Source organism: Eretmochelys imbricata, chromosome 1 (assembly GCF_965152235.1).
Source record: "Eretmochelys imbricata isolate rEreImb1 chromosome 1, rEreImb1.hap1, whole genome shotgun sequence".
Classification (NCBI taxonomy): Eukaryota; Metazoa; Chordata; order Testudines; family Cheloniidae; genus Eretmochelys; species Eretmochelys imbricata.
In genome coordinates this window covers 218,782,841-218,804,624 of record NC_135572.1, presented here as the reverse complement: position 1 = coordinate 218,804,624, position 21,784 = coordinate 218,782,841, and positions in this window count along the sequence as shown.

The window sequence follows — 21,784 nt, the reverse complement described above, 5'->3', positions numbered from 1 at the left end:
CTACGTTATTCACACAGCTGAAGTTGCGTAACTTAGATCGATCCCACCCCCAGTGTAGACCAGGGCTAAGAGCTGGGCTAAGTGGTGGAACCTCAAAATGGGGCATTGCAGAAGTGGTAGTGAGTGGCAAGCAGCACTGATGACAGCAGCATTGCTGAACAGCGGCAGAGGTAACAGCCACAGAGGTAGTAGCACATAGCTAACGGCGGCAGAGTACAGTGGAAGCAGCAGCAGAGACACTGCTCGACAACTCCCCCTCCCTTTTCAGGGGTGGGAGGTGAATCTAGGGGAGTGCACCTCTGAACTAAGGGTCTTCACTGACTAAGAACAGCCAACTGTGAGTAGGGTGCAGTGCAGGGAGAGGGGAGTGGTATGTTAAAGGGACATTTATTTGTCAGACTTCCATGCTGCAAGATGGGAAATTGAAACAAAGGACACTGCCCGAAGGGACTGTGAGGTGCGTGCTGCTTATGGTTACGTGCTTTTGAATCATGGTTGTGGTGTTTTCCCAAAGTAATGCTGGGTTCTATTTCCCTTTTAACAAAAGTTTTCTTGTGTTATACATAGACTCAATGCTTCTGAGTGGGTAAGTATTGACTCTTAGAGGTGCCCAAGGGTGCTAATTAGTTTTATCAGATTACTGGGTAGAGGCTTGAAATGGTAAATCCATTGTGATCCAAGCATGCAGGGCGTTAATCGACTTCTGCTAAGAAGGATAGTGACTCTGGGCAACGTGCAGGACATAGTGGATGGTTTTGCCACGATGGGGTTCCCTAACGGCGGTGGGATGATAGATGGCACGCATATGCCTATCTTGGCAGCAGACCACCTTGCCAAAGAGTATATAAACTGTAAGGCATAATTTTCAATGATGTTACAAGCACGGGTGCATCATAGGGGGAGTTTCATCGACATCAATGTGGGAGGATCAGGAAAGGTGCATGATGCGCGCATCTTCAGGAACACAGTCTGTTCAGAAAGCTGCAATCAGGGACTTTTTTCCAGATCGCAAAATAAGCACTGACAATGTTGACATGCCAATCGTGATCCTGGGAGACCCAGCCTACCCCTTGCTCCTATGGCACACGAAGCCGAACATTGGCCACCTGGACAGCAGTAAGGAGCATTTCAACAAAAGGTTGAGCAAGTGCAGAATGGTGGTGGAATGTGCCTTTGGACGTTTAAAGGGTTGCTGGCACAATTTGTTTACTAGGTTGGATTTCAGTGAAAGCAATATCCCCATTGTTATCACTGTCTGCCGTGTGCTCCATAATATCTGTTAGGCAAAGGGAGAGACGTTTCTGCAGAGGTGGGGTATGGAGGCAGATAGATTGGCAGCTAATATTGAGCAGCCAGATACCAGGGCAATAAGAAGAGCTCACCAAGGAGCTCTGCATCTCCTAGATGCTTTGAAAACTTGTTTCAGTAATGTGCACCGCTTATCTGTGTTGTGCCTTCCCCTACCATCCCCTCCATTGCATCAATTTCTCTGTACCCTCCCCCCCACCCCACCCCCCCAACCCCAATGATTGGAATAAATAAAGAGCATTTAATTCTCAAAACAATTACCTTTATTGCACACACATACATTATTTTCCTGTTCTTTCTGTTTCTTTAACCTTGGGCAAATGGTGGGATAATATTGGGAGGGGAGAAACCAGATCAGTTTGTCTGTGAAAGCACAGAAGTCTTGCCCATCAAAGATCTTTGAATGGTTGCCTTTTGTTCTTAGTACCCTCCCCAGTGTTGAGTGGAAGGGATACTGCACATCCCACTCCCAGCTCCTGGAACGTTTGTGGGAGAGGGATTGGGAACAGGGCAATGCTTGCAGGCAGTTCTGCATGGGCTGCAGAAAGAGTTTAGCCTCAAGATGCTTTTCCTGAAGCTCAACCAGATGCCTCAACATGTCTAATTGGTCCTTCATAATCCACAGCATCTCATCCTGCATGGGATGCTCTCCTGCTCTCCATGTCCATGTCCAGTTTTTCAGACAATGAAATCCTCCAGGCTCTTAGCCCTGTCTCAGCTGTCTCAGAGGCCTTATTGTCTTTCTAAACATGTCATCATGCTGTGATGGGATCCCTGGCGTGCAGCCTGGGACTGTGGGACCGCTGTGCCCCCTGAACTCTCCACACTGGGCTATCTCTTACAATGCTTTGCTAGTGACAAGCAGCAAACCCCTCCAGGTGCTGTTATCACTCAGCACAACAGCATGTGGAGCCCCACACCCAGGTAGATTGCATGAATGCTCCCAGACCCACTCATGAATCACACAGAGAAAGGCACCAGACAAATCCTCCCAGCCTTGTACCTCAGGAATATACTGTCTGATGAGCAGTGCAAGTTTATTAATTGGTTCACCGCTTCATCAATGGAAAGTGGATATACACCAGCCTCTGTAAACCTGTGCAGATTTACCAAACACTTCAGGCAAACTCACTGGTAAAGATAAACAGTAAAACAAGTTTATTGACTACATTTGTGGGGGGAGGAGAAAAGGCAAAGTATAGGGTCACTGTGTTCTGTTTTATATCCTTAGTCCCACCCTGTGGTTGGAGAACACAAGTCCAGGCATGTCAGGGTACATTGCTGAGTCACCAGGCAAGGTTGAGCAATTCCCCTGGTGTGGTCTTGCGCAGCTGAGTCATTGCACTGTAGCTCTTTCGCTGGACAATGGCTTTTGATGGTTGTTCGACACCCACCTGGGTGTTGGTTATCCCCTGGTTATTGTCTTTGGGGAGCTAGTAGCCTGGCACTTCCCAAACCCACACCAGATATTTGTGACAATCATACAACACAATTCTCATAACTTCAAATGCATTAATGATATGCATATTTAGATGGAACAGTGGCTTTGAGCAGATCATAATCTTTCCCACGATACCTCATATGGTATGCTCTGCATAAAATATCACAATTTATATACAAATGATGAATATGGGGGTTACAGGGCATTTCCCTGGGGTGTAGAGTGTCACACACACATCCTCTTTCCCCCCCCTTCTAATTACAGCCCTGTGCGGATACAAATTTATACCTGCAGATGCAGATATACACAGATATACATCGGTATCCACAGAACCCGCAGGGCTCTCCTGGGAACTGCAGTGGCGAAAGGAGCAAAACATGGAACCGCCACTCTCAGGAGCCAGCGCCCCACACTGGCAACTCCTCCGGTGCCACTGTACTGCCCCCAGCCCTGTCCTCTGGTGGGGCTGTACAGACCCCAGACAGGAGATGCAGTCATGCAGACAGCTGCATGGAAGGGACAGGGGTGGGGCTGGGGGCAGTACAGCCACGCCGGAGGTAGTAGATGCCCTAGACGTGCAGAATCTGAGGTCAATGCCAATCCCTGCCAACCAAACCACCCACATGTTAGGGAAAACATGGTTGAGGGACCCTGAAATCACTATGGGTGGTGGATCACATGCTCTATTGTTTGCAGTACGAGCACTTGTAATGGAAACTTCCCCCGTTTCCCCTAGGTGACCCTATGTGATATCAGTCTCCTGAGGGTTACAGGGGTGGCAAGGGAGTGGATTCTGCAAGCGTCTGGGTACAGACCTGGTCCTTATGCTGCTATGCTGTGTACCACAATGATACCAGGAGAGTTAATACTGGAGTGGCGCGGGAAAGTGTCCTACCGTGGTGGAAGAAATAAGGCAGCCCTCCTCAGAAACCTTCTGTAAAGGATTGCAGAGTGCTCCATGAAAGTTTCCTAGAAGTCTCCATGGAGGATTCCTGGGCATCCCTGTGCACATAAACGGTCTTTTCCAGGGGGCCACCCTCTGCGTAGCTGGAGCAGCCATTGGAAAGCAGATACTCACTACACTTCACTTTTTCTTTACATTAAACATAGAATATAAGAGCATGTAACCCCTACAGTTTGATTGGAATTGCATACTTATCAGAGGTGCCTTCCCCAGCATCATGCTCAGCCACCATGCTGTCCTGCAAACAGCTGGACTCTGGGGTTAAAAATAGCTCCTGGCTCTTGGGGAGAATGGACCCACAGCTCGCTTGTCTCCCATTCTCCTCCTCTTCCTCGTCTAGAATGTTCTCCTCATTGTTGCCTGAGGTAGCCCGAGACTCAGACTCCTGGGGTGTATCCATGCTGTGTTTGGGGGTAGTGGTGGGGTCGCCGCCAAGAATCACATGCCGCTCATTGTAGAGCAGCATGTTTGTGATGCAGAACCAGAATGACTGTTTGCTTTCCTTGTCTTCTGGTATGCCTGCCAAAGTTCCTTGATTTTCACGTGGCACTGCTGCGTATCCTGCTGTAGCCCTTCTCTCCCATGCCCCATGTGATCTTTTCATAAATGTCTAGTTTATTGTGCCGCATTGGAGCTGTGCCTGCACAGACTCTTCTCCTCACAGACCAGTAAGTCCCACCATCTCCTGTGTACTACAGACTGGAGCACATTTGAGGCGTTGAGTCACCAGGATCACCTGGGCTGCCAAGCTCTCCATGCTGATCAAATAGGAAATGGGAATTCAAAGTTTCTGGGGCTTTAACGGGGAGGGGCTGTTTCCTGGGTATCTGGATTCTGTGCAGTGGAGTTGATAATGATGTCCAGAGAAGTCACAGTGGAGCATTGTGGGATACCTCCTGGAGGCCAATTCAGTCAACTTACATAAGACTGCGTCTTCACTGCCTCTCTGTCAACTCATCAACACTGAATTAAGTCTCTCGCAGGGGCAGAGTAATTAAGTGAACATTACAGGTGAGTTAGGTCAGTGGAAGGGACCTGGTAGTGTAGACACATACATTATTAGGTCAATGTAAGGCGGCTTTGTGATATTACTCACATAACCTGTAACCGTATAGATCATTGTTGCAAACACTGTTATATATTTGCAGCAAATATTGTACAAAAGTTGTCATGTAAAGTGTCTATGGAAAGGTTATGATGTGCTGATTATGATTATGCTATCTGTATAGGTGTATCATTTTTGTAGTTGAAGTTATGAATATTGGCTATGTACTTGTATATCAATGTGTTTTTATTCTAAGTAGCCTCACTGAAGCATTTGGTCAGCTTCTTGAGAAGGGACTATTCTCAGTAAGTGCCCAGTCAAGAAACACTTAACTGACAATGAACTTTGGTAGATGCCAATCCACATCTGAGCTTTCCTGGGAACATTCAAACTAATATGTAAACAATGGTGTGGGCCTGCAAAGAACTGAGTCATGCATGGACATGTGACTTGCCCATGTGACTCCAAACTCCATCTTGCTGCTGGGATTTTCCACAGTAAGAACAAAGGGGGGGTCCTTCCACAGGGCAAAGAATATAAAAGGTCCTGGAAACCCCTCCAATCCTGCTTCTTACTTCTGGAGGAACTTTGCTACAAACTGAAGCTCTGAACAAAGGACTGAATGACCCATCTCAGCTGTGGATGTACTCCAGAGACTTGATTTGAGCCTGCAGTTTATTCCATCACTGCTACAAGCCTGAACCAAGAACTTTGCCATTGCTGTATGTAACTGATTCCATTTAATCAATATTACCTCTCATCTGTATTTCTTTCTTTTATGAATAAACCTTTAGATTTTAGATTCTAAAGGATTGGCAACAGCGTAATTTGTGGGTAAGATCTAACTTGTATATTGACCTGGGTCTGGGGCTTGGTCCTTTGGGATTGAGAAAACCTTTTTTCTTTTACAGGGGCATTAGTTTTCATAACATTCATCCCCATAAGAAGTGGCTGCTGGTGGTGGTACTGGGGAACTGGAGTGTCTGAGGGAATTGCTTGTGTGACTTGTAGTCAGCCAGTGGGGTAAAACCAAAGTCCTCCCTGTCTGGCTGGTTTGGTTTGCCTTAGAAGTGGAGAAACCCCAGCCTTGGGCTGTAATTGCCCTGCTCTAAGCAATTTGTCCAGAATTGACACTCTCAGTTGTGTCCCGCCAGAGGCAGCATCGTTACAGTATGTGATGTTTGCTTTTCAGCTGGCAGTGGCTGAACATGCAAAATTGCTGATGGCAGTACTATTAAATTCTGGGGTAACAGTCCAACCTGTTCTTAAAAACCTGCAATGACAGAGATTCCATCTCCCTTAATAACCTATTCCAGTACTTTATTATCCTTATAGTTAGAAAGTTTCCCCTAAGGTCTAACCTCAATCTCACTTGCTGCAGATTAAGCCCATTGCTTCTTGTCCTACCTTCAGTGGACATGGAGAAAAATTGATCACCATACTCTTTATAACAGGGGTGGGCAAACTATGGCCCACAGGCCGCGTCCAGCCCATCAGACCTTTTAATCCAGCCTTCAAGCTCCATTGCCCTGCTCCGGCGCTCCAGCTGCGGAGCGGGGTCAGGGGCTTGCCCTGCTCTGCCCACCTGGCACTCCTGCATGTTCAGGACCTGCATGACAGGCGTGAGGGCCTGCATATTACTCCAGCTGCACAACCCAATTGTGCCTCACATGCCATTAGAGCCTGGAACGTGCAAGCCCATGTGCCTGCTAGTTGTTGTCTTAGGTGACTATGATGTTTTAGTAGTGTTAATTTTCCGTTGTTAATTTTGTGAGCGTTCATGGCCTGCCATACAATTTCCATACCCAGATGTGGCCCTCAGGCCAAAAAGTTTGCCCACCCCTGCTTTCTAACAGCCCTTAACATATTTGAAGATGGTTTTCAGGTCTCCCCTCAACCTTTTTTTCTCAAGAATAAACATGCCCAGTTTCTTTAACCTTTCCTCACAGATCAGGTTTTCTAAACCTTTTATCATTTTTTGTTGCTCTCCTCTGGAATCTCTCCAAATTGTCCACATGTTTCTTAAAATGTGGCACCCCAAACGGGACACAGTGCTTCAACTATGGCCTCACCTGTGCCAAGTAGGGCAGAACAGTTAGCTTCCACGCCTTACCACACATGACACTCCAGAATGGTATTAGCCTTTTTTTCCAACTTCACCACATTGTTGACTCATATTTCAATTCAGCAGTACTACCACCTAGCCAATTATTCCCTATTTAGTACCTGTGTATTTAAATTTTCCTTACTAAGTGTAGGACTGTGCACTTGTCTTAGCTGAATTGCATCTTGTTGACTTCAGACCACTACTCCAATTTATCAAGGTCATTTTGAATTCTAACACTGTTCTCCAAAGTGCTTGCAACCCCTCCTAGCTTGGTGTCATCTGCAGATTTTATAAGCATACTCTCCACTCCATATCCAATTCATTAATGAAAATGACAAACTTTTATAGGACCCCACTAGATACGCCCTCTCAGTTCAACAGCAAACCATTGATAACCACACTTTGTGTATGGTCTTTCAACCTGTCGTGTACCCTTTGTGACAAAGTGGAGATTTTCTGTACTATTTTTATGAATCCTAGGCATGCTTCAGTTTCCTTCTGTTCATGTCATTGCTAGCCAGAGGGTAAAAAGGGTTATCACTACTCCTGGAACAGTGCAATAGACAGGAGGTTTGTGTGTTTCACCTCACTGGGGGGAATGAATACAGTCACTAAAGAACTGGCTCAAGCTGATCCAAATCAGCAGAGTCCAGCAAGACAAAGAGATGCTCCAACAACTGAACAATCCACACCTAACAGCAGAAAACTCCAGCAGCTAGGATTTGGGAACTGAGCTGGAGAAGGTGTCAGGTGACTGGAAGAAAGGGATTCAGGAGCCAGACCTGGGGAGACAAAGGGGTAAACAGAGAGAGACAGAGATGGAGTTCATCACAGTTTGGCTGGCCCATCAGGGCACTAGTTGGACCAAGGTGGACTATGGATTAACTTTGGCTTCTCTGTGTTAATCGAGGGTCTTTAAAATTCTGTGTGCTAAATGACTAATAAATGATTACCTTGCTTTGAAAAGGCTGCCTGCATCGCTGTAAACTCACTGAGAGCATTGCACACTTTGAAGGGGCACAGTACAAGCCTCCCAGAGGAGTTTGTCTTGGCTGGATTCACTGCAGGGACCCACAGAGGCAGGGAACACTGGTGCTGAAGGCCCAGTCTTGGAGGCCAGGGGCCTGCCCTATGGAACTGTGTGGGTCCTAAAAGTGTCACTCCCAGAAGCCTGGTGACAGGCTTGGGCATAGACCAGACCCTGTAACTCCGTGACACTGTCTTCATTGTAATTTCATCTTGACCATATTTCCTTAGTTTGCTAACATTGTGGTTGGTTTCACATGATTTGTTCTTGACAAATCCACGTCGGCTATTACTTATCACCATATTGTCCTCTAGGTGCTTACAAATTGGTTGTTTAATAATTTGTTTCACCATCTTTCCAGGTATTGAAATTAGGCTGACTGGTCTGTAATTCCCTGGATCTTCTTTGTTCCCCTTTATAAAGTTAGGTACTATATTTGCCCTTCTCCACTTCTCTATGACCTCACCCATCCTCCATGGGTTCTTGAAGATAATTGCTAATGGTTCCAAGATTGCTTCAACTAGTTCCTTAAGTGCCCTAAGGTGAATTTGTCAAGCTTTGCTGACTTGAATACATCTAACTTATCTAAATATTCTGTTCTTTCCTTCTTCTGGTGTGTGTTCCTTTCCCCTTTTTGTTAATATTGTGCTAAGCACCAGGCCACAATTAACTTCTTCAGTGAAGACTGAAGCAAAAATGGACATTAAATACTTCAGCCTTCTTGGTGTCATCCATTAAGATCTCTCCTTTGTGGAGCTACGCTTCCCCTCGTCTTTCTCTTGCTCCTAATGTATTAATGAAACCTCTCTTATTGCCCTTTTGTCCCTTACTAGGTGTAACTCACTTTCGCCTTAGCCTTTATGATTTTTTCCCTACATGCTTGTGGTTATTTTTTGTTGTTGTTTTTTTATTCACCTTTAGCAACTGTGATAAACTCAGGACAGACAGCTGAAAGGAAGGGGTAGAAAACAGTCCCAGAAGGTTAAAAGGCCCTCCCCCCATCAACTGGGATCAGCTGATTCCAACTAAGGGCTGCCTGAGACCTTTTTAAACCCTCCCCTGTTGAGAGAGAGGGGGAGGGAAGGAGTCAAGCTGCCAGTAGGTTAGGAGCAGCAAGACAGTAAGCCTCACCAGGAGGGGAGGCTGCATTCCTTCCCATAAGGGAGAAAAACAAGCCCAAAAGACTAGCGGAGAGAAGGAATGGACTGACCCTGTGCAGCTAAGAGGGACTGTTTTACCCAAGCCATCTTGCCAAGGCTAAAAACAGCTGAGGCTGGTGAGACCAAGAAGGTGCCTTGCCACACAATGTGTTCATGTTTCCACTTTTTGTAGGATTCCTTTTTGATTTTCAGGTCATTAAAGAGCTTTTGATACAGCCATATTGGCCTATTTCTATTCTTTCTACCTTTCTTTTTCATTGGGATAGTTTGCAGTTTTGCTGTTGGTATTGTCTGTTTAAAAAACTTTCAGATCTCCTCAACTCCTTTTTCCCTTACATTTTCTTCTCAGGGGGCCTTATCTACCTGTTCACTGAATCTGTTTTTCTGAAGTCCATTGACTGCTGCTCTCACTCCTTCTGTTCCTTAGAATTATGAAAGTTATCATTTAATAATCACTTTCACCCATGTTGCACCCCCCTTCACATTGGCAATCAATCCTCTCTGTAAATCAGAATCAAGTGTAAAATGGCCACCCATCTTCCAAGTTAATTTCTCCACATTCCAAAACAAGAAGTTATCCCCAACAGATTGCAAGAACTTATTAGACATTTTGTGTTTTTTCTGTATTACTTTTCCAACAGATGCCTGCGTAGCTAAAGTCTCCCATTACTGCTAAGTCTTGAGTTTTGGATATTTTTTCCATTTTTCTCTAGAAATGCCTCCTCCTGATTTGGTAGTCTGTAGAGCCCTACCATACATACTTATTTTTTTTAACAATATGCACTTAAATATGTGTTTTATCTATGGTATTCTGAAAAGAAGAATAAAAATATATACAGACAGATCAGTTTTCAACTTTGCATACGGCAGCTCACTGATGCAACATTTATTCACAGAAAATCAATAGAAAAAAATCTAAGTCAACAAATATATAAATTAATAATGCTAAAAATCACAAGAATAACAATAAACACATGCAAACTTTGGGAAAAATACTGGTTAAATGATACTAATCTCTAATTACTTTAAATCAGAGAGTGTACTGTATTACATTTAAAAATTAGCCATTTGCACACACAAAAGAAATTAAACAACACACTATTTAAAGCAAAATAAACAACTGACCAAATCTAAGTAAGTACCCCTTTTTTCCCTAGTCGATCAAGCCCGTATTTGCATTCCAGTCAAATCAAAACCCAATCAAATACATACAATCTGAAAATTCAAAACATTTTTAAAGCTGTTTTTTGGGGGGAAAAGACCACAAACACATCCCAGCATTTATATTCCACAATTCACTATTCAAAAGAACAGATCTGACCTGAGAGCAGGACAGACATAGTGGTGTGGTGCAGGCTGTATGTGACACAGGTGCTGCTGCTCTGCTCAAGGGGTGAGCATTGGAGGAGCTCCCGTCACCCCCATCTCGGCTGGAACTCAGTAGTCACCCTACAGGACAGTAATGTCAGGGCGGGGGAGGGGAGGAGGAGAAAGGGAGGGTTAGAAGCAAAGGTCTTGAGAGAAGACAAACTGAGCTCCCTCTCACTCATGTCCAGCAGGTTCCCAGCACTGCCATGGCAAGGCAGTACCGCACACGGGGAGGCACTAGCTGGCTATTTACAGGATAAAAATTACACAGTAGCGACGTTAGCGTTAAATGTTATGAAATAGCAAGGGCCTAAATCCTAAAGGTGTTTAGGCACCTTTAAGGATCAGGGTAAGGTATTTATAGGAGCAAGTGCTAGGTAGTGACTGGAGATTTAAGAGGGATGGGAGTGCTGAGTATTAATATCCATGAGGAATACATGATCATTACTTCTGCCTCAACTAAGTATGTGACCAAACCAAGACACGGATTGCAGGATAAGATAGATAGATAGCTATAGATATTATACAGGGACATTTTGTGAACTATTTATAGCTTCAGATGCTACTGATTAGCTGGGTATTTACAGGATAAAAGTCACACAGAGTGGTTGGGGTTTATCTCCAGGGTCAAGTTCTGTTGGTTAGGGACGTCGGGGTTAAATGTTAAGAAGCAGCAAGGACCCAGCCATCAGTTTAACACTGGGGATTCTGTTTGGCATTCAATGTTACCTGCCCTATAACATTTCCTGTGTTGTGACTTAAACTAAGTTATGATATCTGCATAAAACCTCCCCCAACTCCCCACTAGTTGATAGCCCAAATCACATCCACATCCCATACAATAATAGAGACAGATTGATTAGTAATCAATCAATTATATGTCTCCCACCCATCCCTCCTTCCTGCATTACTCTGGGGCTCTGATCCTCCACAGACACCATCACCACAGAAAGAGAGAGGGGTGTTTGGACATTATGACTCTGGCACATGACTGGCTTCTGTAGCTGAGAGTTGATAAAAATCTTTAGTCCCACATCCTTGCAAAAGAAAAATCAGGTATGTCACCTCCTCTCATTCTAGTCAGCAAAAGCAACATGTCCAGGTTGATCTGCCTATTTCTCCCCTTCCATACAAGCCCCACACTTACACCCCTTTAATTACCCTGGTGTGTGCAACACCGTAAGTGGCTGTCTAAACTCCAAGCACTCAATGATACTATCACTGCCCAACTGGACTCTTTAATATTTCACAGTGCCACCTGCTGGTGAGACAAGAGCACTGATAACACAGCTAATAGAACTCCATTTTTTATTGGAGAAAAGTGTTGTGGTGACACTAGGCCAAAGAATATGTGTGTTCAGATAAGGGGGGAAATATAGTCTTCTTTTAGGGAACAAGTTCCAGTCAGTACCCCCTTGTTGTTCCAAAATGCAGAGTTCCTTATTATTTATTTAACATGAGTGCGTGGGAGCCACAATCAAGGAGTAGAAACCCATTGTACTCACAGGAAAAGAGGGGAAAAGTATTATCTCAATTTTACAGAGAGGGAACAGAGATAGAGAGAAATAAACTAACTTGCTCAAGGTGGTCACACAGGAACCTATGACAGAGCAAGCAACTGAATCCATCTCTGTTGAGCCCCAGCCCAGGGCACGTACCACAAGACCATCCAGGAGATGAACACAACCCCCGGCTTGAAGGAATCTGATTGGTGTGTGTTACCAGAGATGTGTGGGGAGGTGCACTGTGATGAGTGCAACTGGAGGAAGAGAGTCTGGCGTTTGGAGGGATCTAGTAAAGGGCTGGCAGCACAGGCATCAGCATGGGCTGTACCAGCCTGACCGGGATCCTGAGTATGTCCTCACATCACTAGCCTGTGCTGGGGTCTATGCCTCCATGTCTTCATGCTCTTTTTAGCTGTGCTAGCTAGATTAAAGCTAGTGTGGCCTGCCTACCAGAGCTGCAATCACACCTAAGACTGCAGTGTAGACAAACCCACTCTCTAATATAGCGGGAGTTGTGAGGCAGCAGCCATGTTGTGTTTCAGTTCAGATGCAGAATGTTACCTAGCAAATCACTGCACTATACTCTCTCTCTGTCTCTCTCTCAACCTGGAATGAAATTTTTACTCTTCAGCTGGAATTTCCAAAGGGGTGCAAGGGAGTTAGCAGTACCAGCTTGCATTACGTTATTGCAAGTCTTGTAATATTTGGTGTTGCCTGGATCCATGTGGTTGCAGGAGAATCTCAACTTTCGTAGATGTGGGTTTAACTCCTACCAACCTGTGCTGGAGTCATTTGGAATTAGGATCATACAGAACATGCATACATTTGGGACTTGTAGGGACATGAATAAATATTGTGCTGCGTAGAATGAGTTATTATTAAACATGCTTTCTACAATGCCCTAAATTTATACTGTGTTTACAAACACAGATAAGGTGAGTTTCCTGCCCTGAAGAGCTGAGGATCTAAGCAGGACAAGTGAAATAAAAAGATGATATTGGGCAACAGGATAAGAGAAGTTGGGGGTTATTGGTGAGGTGCAGTGGGTTTTCAGCAGGGATTTGAAGCAGGAGATGAAGGGCTCTTAGTGTATGAGAACAGGGAGAAGGTTCAAGGCATCAGGGGCAGCATGACACAAGGCACAAAGCTGAAAGGGAGAAGGAAATGAAGCAGAAGTCTTAAGGACATCTGATAATGATGATGACCGTGGTCCTTTAGAATCTCCTCTAACACTAATCATCTAGTTTTTAGCAGGAAGCCCTAAGAAACTCTGCTACCATTAAGCCTCAGTGCTTTAGAAGGATGCTCTGTGATGTACCATTACCCCTACCAGTGATGATCACAACCTAAGCTGGAGATACTGAGAACAAATGTTACAACTCACAGTCAACTGACAGTCATGGTACATGCATAATTTTAGAGTTGGATCCTGACCTTAGGGTCTCCCGAGAAGCGATAGTAATACAGTGCAGAGCTATGGAGCCACCCAGCAATTACATTAATTTGGGGGTTGGAGCCTGGTCTCAGGTGTGCTATCTCGCAGCCCAACAATGAGATTAATGCTGAGTTTGGAGCTAGGCCTCATGGTCACTCTGCAGAAGTAGGAGGCAACCGTCACACCCCAATGGTCTCCTCCCGCAGGAGGTCCCCTGCGGGATGCAGATCAGCATTGTATATTGCTATTGCTGTTGCAAGCATTGCAGGGCATTTTGGGGAGGGTCAAAGGTGTAAGTGTGGAGTGGAAGATTCCTTTGCAGGCTGCGAGAGGCCAAAGGGGGAAGGAAGAAGAGAGCAGAGAACGGGTTAACTCAACACTGCAGCTAGCAAGCTCAGTCTGAAAATAAAAAACTGACTACAGCCCAAGGCCAGCTACTACCTGCCAAGACAAAAAAAAATAAAAAAAAAAATAAAAAATCCAACCCCCACAACCAGCCATAAAAAAAAAATTATTAAACAAAATGCAGGGGCCGCGAAAAAAAGCGAGACGGCAAAGGCCAGCCAGGAACAAATAGAACTGTCTCATGGCCCTGAAACCAGTGTGTTTTAAAAAAGCTAAAGAAGCCATGGAAGGCCGGTTTGGACTGGTACACAGAGTATGGGGAACAAAGATCTCTGAAGAAGATGCCCCCAAGAGACCCCAGGCCTTAAAACCCTCCCGAGAGCTGAGGCAAATCGGAATCAACAGTGGACCCTGGATGACCTGGGTGCGCACAGGGCAGAACTCCCATCCACCCTTCCCCCTCTTCTTCTTACATTACACCCAGGCCTGGCCACCCTCGGGTATTAAGTGTGTGAGTATGAAAGTGGGTTAGGGCTTGGGGCACTAACGCTTTCTTCCTTCCTCTGAGTGACATGGGGAGCACCCATCACTCTCCACTGTTATTTCATTATTTTATTAATAAAGCTTTATAATTAGACACTTGGTGTGTTCCGTCATCTCCTCCCCAAACGATCCTGCGGCCTCAGCCTGATCACCTGATGGCTCAAGCAAATTAATATCAAAAATCCAGAGCTGTGTTTTGGGTCAGCAGTGATGTCAGTAGTGGGTGGAACCAGGTCTTGGTGTTTCTCTGGCAGAGCTAGAAGGACTCCTCTCCCTGCAGGGTTATAGAGCAACCCAGAAAGAGCATTGGTTGGGGGATTCAGCCAGGACTCGTGTGCCCAGCAGCAGCTGATTGTCCCTGCCTGCAGGCAATAGAACAGCCTGGCCAGGTACTAATTCTGGGATGGAGCAGGTCCCAAGTAACAGACGTTACAGAGCAGCCCTCCTAGCAGTGTGTACTGCAGCTGGGCAATGGTATTAATCTGGGGGATAGAGCCAGGCCTCAGATCTCCCCAGCAGCAGCAGATTGCCCTTCCCTTAAGGGCTATAGAGCAGCCTGGCTAAAATGTCATTTTTGGGGATGGAGCCAGACCTCAGGTGTCCGCTGCAGCAGCCTGGCAATGGGGTTAATTTCCCGCTGGTCTGCCCAGCCAAGCAGAAGTAGCTCAGTTTAATATCACCTTGGAAGTATAGCATCCAGAGTGCAGTGCTGCAGCATCGGGGTGAGATGGCTTCTGATGTCTCCTCCAGCCCCTCTGCCCCAGTCCAGTATTAACACCATCCGTATGCAGAAGCTGGTCCAGCATGAAAGCAGACTCCATGCTCGAGGCAGGGTTGAGCACCTGGTCCAGCTCTTCATAGACAGGACGTGTTCTAGGGGAGTTCCCAGGCTGGGAGCTGTGGTCTTTAGTCTTGTGAAACTTCGGGTGCTGCTCAGTTTTGAAATAATAGTTCACACCTAATTGGCAAAGACCTACTCGTGAGTGAGAAAACCAAAGCACAAAGTGGTCAGATGGCCTAAAAGTATGCCTTCATTACAAAGGCACAGGTCCTGGGCTGAAATCCCAGAGGAACCCTGCCTTGGGGAGTGAAAATTATGGTAACTTAATTTTCTCAAGAAAAACCTCAAGGCAAAGGGAAAATGTTTCTTTACAAGGATCATGGCACGTGGGTACCTAAGACATGCAGCTCTATGGGTCCAGCTTGGGATGTGGGCAGTGGTTTATTCTGTTCCTTGCCAATGCTTGTCTGCTGTGAAAACAAAAAGTATCTTTGAAAGTGTCAGCTGATCTATTGTGTCTGATTTCCAAATGCATAAAAAATAGTGTTCATGGCTTCCAAAATAATAGGTCATGTTCGTCCCTATGTTATGCACATTAATCTCATTAACTGCTCTACATAGATGTCTCTTTGCTATACAAATAAAGCACATCTATGACTCTACATGTGTGTTTGTGTCATATATACTTAAGTCTCATCCACCGCATTCAACAAGTTGACAGTTTCCTGCTCCTGTTAGTGCCTGTCCTACCCCCATACTCGGAAGTCTAAAGCAGGCACCTCTCTCCTGCCAACGAACTCTGGCTGACCCTGGATCAGGAGCTGGAAACTTGCCTCCTGCAGGCTGTCTTGCATAGTGTGTTGATCATGGGCATGGGGAAGGACACCACCCACATCCAGGTAGATTATCAGCCTACTCCTCAGTCCTAGGAGCAAGAGTGGCCTCTGGTCTTTGCTGCCTTAGTTTGCTGGAGCAGCTGAGGTTAGGGGTGGGGTGGGCAGAGATGGGAACAGGCCAGGAGCTTGGCATAAAGGCAGGGAGTAACCCTTCTCTTCAGGGGAAATTGTTACTCCATCATGGGAATCCTTCCCTCTCTCCCTTCCATATTCTGTGCTTTGGAGCCTGGACACTACCCAGAAGCCCAGCTAACATACATAATACCTTAGCTGTTCCATACCCATGATAAATTGGAGATCTGGGCTATAGTCAACAAAATGAAATTCAACAAAGACAGGTGTAAGGTGCTACACTTAGGGAAGAAAAACCAAACAGAATGGGGAAAACTGTCTTGGCAGCAGCACTGCTGAGAAGGATCTGGGAGTTGTGAGGTATCAGAACCTCAAAATGAGTCAGCAATGTGATGCTGCAAAAAAAAACAAAAAAACAAAAAAACTAATGCAACACATGGCTGATTACTATTCATGGTCTCTTCAAAGACCCAAACTGGATAAAGGAGATACTCACAGATTCATGGGGGTGCCTCTTCTGAGTCTAAGTGGTTATGAACTAATAACCACAGAAAACACCTTGGTGATGTTTGAAAGACTGCTCACCTGCCAGAGCTCATGTTAGAGTTGGGGTGGTTTTTGGTAAGCTTATTAACATGCATGTTAATTTGTTATTGTTTTAATATGTTTTTTTCTGTAATGCTTTTACTTTAAGAATAAATGTGCTTGCTTAGAAAGGGCTGTACGGTAGCTTAACTGGAGGTAATTATGCTATTTACAATCTCTGAAGAGAAGGCAAAACAGGCAGGCTTAGGCAGTCTGTTTTGTTGAGGAATTCACAGTGTAGTCAGGAAACTGTGCAACCTATAAATGCCCTGGTCAGAAGGGAGAGACACATGGGTTTCCACTCAGGTGACAGCTGGATGTCTGAGATTGGTGGACCATAGAGGGAGAATACAGGTGCCCCTGAACTGTGACACTCAGTTCTCATCCAGGCCTGTTGTAGGAACCCCAAGTTTATGCTCCAGGTGCTCACAGGCAAGTGATATTTGTGAAGTGCCGGCAGCCCCCTTGTTAGGACCATTCCAGGCCAGTGAGATCATTGCTGCATCAGGTAGTGAGAGCTTGGGGTGGGGCTCTGACATTAAACAGCCAGCAATGGGCCCCCAGGGCTCTCGTGATAACACTTGATGCTGAGAGCCAGGTCAGGCTGAGAGGGGGTCTAGGGAGGAGCAGAGGGAGTGCACCAATGAGAGTACATGCTCTGGGAAGGCACTGAGGGCACTTCTCCCACATCACCCTCTAGTGGTGGCCCCCTGTTCTTGTGGAGAGAGGGAGGCTGTTCCTTGACCATATTCAACTTCTCAGTTGTACTTTACTGAGACTGATGGTCCCATTCCTTCAGGAAAGGCCCTGTTGGTTCAGACTCCCAGCTGGGTTTGGAAACATGTCACTCAGGCCTCAGTCAATAGCAAATGGACAGCTACTGTCAATATGTGCCCCTCTCCACCATCATACCTTGATTCATTAACAAACAGAGAGCAGAAATAGGGGCTGGGGGACAACAAGAATAATGGGGATCAGAAAGGAGCATTAAAGGTTTTGGGCTGGTGAGGTGTGATGTGGGGCAGGAGAGATGTCTTGTTATTATCATTGCAGGTCTGGAGGGGCAAGAAGCTCCCATCTGGGCATATTACCACTTCCCCCAGCTTGAAGGAAGAAGGGAAGGATGGGGACCTTCCTGTACCCCCGGAACCATCAGCTGGTCCAAAGAAGAGCTTACCTGGCTCAACAGAGCCTGGGAGAGTCTGGGCATCAAGATCTGGCTAAGAGAGAACTGGGATTGACTCCCTGCTGACAGCTGCAATGTCCTTGGGACATCCCCTTCCAGATTCCTCCACCCCACAGATTCTTGCCAGGAGTTTGGAACCACCAAAGAAGAAATGGACCCAGAATATCCAGCTCAGGTCTTGTACTGAGCTTTTTGCCTGGTGGGAGTTTCTTATGCAGTGAAATCCGCAAAGTATTATGGGGCAATGGTGACACAGGGAGAGGATCCACCCCCTGCAGCCTCAGCTACAGTCCCCAGAGCACCAGAGATCCAAACAAGAGGCGCTCAAGCATAGGAATGTCTGAGATGTCACAATGAGGGGGATGATGCTGCATTGCCTGAGCCTCCCCAACCCTCCTCTGCAGTGAATGTTGAGGAAATGTTACAATTATATTTCCTGTGGTCTGCACCTTTAAATGTGAGGAGTCTTCCTGCCTTCCTCCTGGATGGGCCAGGCCTGGAACACAGCACGGACCCCACACTGTGGTCTCTCTTCATGGGGAAATTATACTGATCTCTTCTCTGGTGTTTTTCTGACTGTAAAATAAACCGAGACTGACAGGGCCTTTGGAAAAGGTTCTTCTCTATCTGGGGGAGCAAACCAAGGCAAATACAAAAATACATCATTGTACAGGAGTAAATGGGAAATTCAAACAGCAGGAAATGATTAAGGTAACTAGCCACATAGAGACAGAGGCAAAAATATTATCAACCCTCCCCCTCCCCCAATGTAAGCACACACACACACATTGTCAATATAGAACAAAGCCCAGTACGCTTTCTGGCTTAAGGCATACCCTAGACTCATGAGAGTTATGAGAGCCCAGTAGCAGGAACCTATACATATTTTGTGTGTTCTGGGAGTGGGATTTAGAAGGTTTCAGGACTTCTCCCACACTTCCGACCCCAGATCAGCAATGTCCTAAGGTGCAGTCTGGCACAGGCCCATGCTGTCACCCTGCCTCAGTTTACTCTCTGACAGTTCCATAAAGTCCCCACACCTGGTAGGGGGCAGTTAAGTTCCCCTGTCTTGGGGTAGCTACAGCACAGAAACATATTCCCTTCTTCACCCTCACAGCAGGTCTTCCCCACCCAATCTCTTTAGCCCTGTCCTGCTATACTTGGGGCAGGACTTCACCAGCCCGTGTGGCCCCTTTCCTAGGGTTCCATAGTTACCCCTCATGTCCAGGTTTCAGATCCTGTCTTCTCATCTCCCAGCCACTGTCTCACCTGCCAGTCCTGCCTTTGGTTCCTGCCCCAGCTTTCCTCAGGCAGGGAGCTCTGCCGGCCACACTCCAGATGCTAGGCTCTGAGCACAGACCTGCTCCAGGTCTTTCCCAGACCCTGATCTCCACTGACTGGGCAACAGACACTGCCTGGCTGTTTCTGCCTTGCTCCTGGGATCAGCCAAATGACATGGTCACCCGATTCCTCTGCTCCTGATGGGGGAGCTGCAGGACCCAGGACACCTGTTCTGAAGGGGATGGCCTGGGAGCAGCCGTCACAGCACCGGCAGCTCTGGTGATCTGCTCCCAGTGACGGGATTTCAGCGAGGTAGGACCCAATCTGGCAATAAGGTGAGTGAGACGCTCCTGCCTGCTAGCAAATTTGGGCCCTCTGATTGGCTGCCTGCCCCACTTGCCCCCCTCCTGGGGCAAAGGAACCAATCAGACCTGCTGCAAGGAGAATTCCTCCCTGAAGTAACCTGAAGCCCTTCTTATGGGAAGGGAGCAGGGAGTGGAGCTAAAGAGCCGGCAGCTCAGGGCAGCTCCAGTCCCTCCTTCCTTTCTGTTAGTCCTGGGGGAATTCTGCGTCTCTGCAGCTCAGCAGAAAAATGCCCCCCTGCAGATTCTCTTTACTTTCTGCCAAAAATGTTTTCTGTGTGGAAGCAAGGAGAAGCTGCACCAGTGCTCACTCAGCCCTCCCAGGCAGCTCAGACGCGTCTGTTCGGGCAGCCAGGGGAGAGGTAAATCACTGAGGGGGGCCTGGGGATGCCCCGGCTGCCCAGGGATGTTAGTCCCAGCTGGGCGGGGTGCAAGGGGGAAAGAGTAAAGAGACAGAGTTCAGGGGGTGGCTCAGTGAGGTGGGGGTTCTGAGTGTGGAGGGGTGAAGCTCAGCGGGGGAGGGGGATTGGGCGGACGGGGGAACAGCTCCCTATATATTGACCCCTCCCCCCACTGCACACCCAGAACCCCCCCACACACACACACCGAGCCCCTCCCTGAGTGCCCCGCATCCAGAACCCCCCCCACTAAGCCCTCCAGACCTCCACCCCCCGAGCCTCACCCCCTGCATCAGGAGCCCCCCCGCACACAGACCTTCCTGCACCCAGAACCCTCCACTGAGCTCCCCACACCCACACCCAAACCCCACCTCTCAAACCCTCCCCTGCATTGGGAGCCCCCCACACCTGGAACCCTCCCCACAAAGCCCCCCACATCCGGAGCCCCCCCTCACACAGAACCCCCCCACTGATCCCCCTGAACTCCGCACCGAGCCCATATGCATCCAGATTCCCTCCCACAGCCGGACCCCCTCACCGAGCTGCCCACACCCAGATTGCACCACACAGAACCCTGGTACTGTTGAGGTAATTCTGTGCCAAATTTAAAAAAAAAAATTGTGCAAAGTTCTGCATATTTTATTTGTCAAAATAACACAATAACAATATAATCACACCATTTTAAATTATTTTGGTAATTTATTTCAAAATACTTGTCAGGAAACAATTGAAAATGGTATGATTATATTGTTATTGTGTTATTTTGACAAATAAAATATGCAGAATTTTAAAATATTTTGCACAGAATTGTTAATTTTTTGGTGCAGATTTCCCTCAGGAGTATCCTGTGAGCAACAAGCAGAACATGGGTCACTTGCTCCTCTCCTCACCCCACAGCACAAGCCTAGGGATGAGGAGGGGTTGAAGAGCCCATGGAGCTGCCCCAGCATCCTGGAAAGTGGAGGGGTGGACCCTAGTGCAGCCCCCAGGCCTGAGAGAGAGAGTGAAGAACCCCAGGGGTTGAGCAGATGTGGAGACAGAGAATGGGCAGAACTGACAGGGTAGGGTGGGGAAACAGAACTGATGCAGGGACTGGAGGGACAGGATTGACTTGGAAGTTGGAGGAAGAATTAGTTGGTGGGGCAGAGATGGGCAGATGTGGGAGTGAGAGCTCCTGGAGCAGGAGCCAAAATCACCTTACCCAAGAAATTTGGGAGATGGGTAACAATAATTGTCTCTCACACACACTGGGGATGGGCAGAGGGAGTTCAACAGTCAAAAACAGATAACACAATATAGTCTTTTTTTTTAATCTTATGATTTTTTGGATCAAGCTCGTGCTTTTGCGGGGATTGACTCATGATTTCTGATCTCCAGAGGTTGGCCATACTGGAACAGGACTGGCTGACCTTGGACCACAGCTCCCACTAAGGGGACAGATTTCCGTGTTCCAAGTAAGAATTGCAATATCCAGCTCCTAGTTCTGAGTGTCTCTTTGATGTAAAGGATCCTGGGGATTCTACAAAGGATCAGACATTGGTGTGAACAACAAGAACAGCCAAAATAATAACAATAAATACTGTGACATCAGGGGATCTGAATGAATGCAGAGAGACAGTATTTGTCTAAAACCCCAACAGACTCTAATGAAGCCAGAGCCCTCACACAGCAGAGGTAGGGACATGCAACAGCCTCACACACAAGAAAGAACAGTCACTTAACTTCTAATAACTGTGGCTCTTCAACACGTCCTATCCGTGTGAATGCCACTGTCAGTGCCAGGGCCTCATGCATATAAGACCTGAACTTTCTAACAAACTGTGTCTGTGCGAGCACACATCTTCCATTGTCAGGCAGTTCTTCAATTCTCCGACCTGTGTTCTGGTTATTCAGGGTCAGGGGCTGCACTGTGCTCTACTGGCCTTGGCATGGTGAGCCGCTGACAAGGACTGTAGTTAAGGCAGAGCTGGGGTAG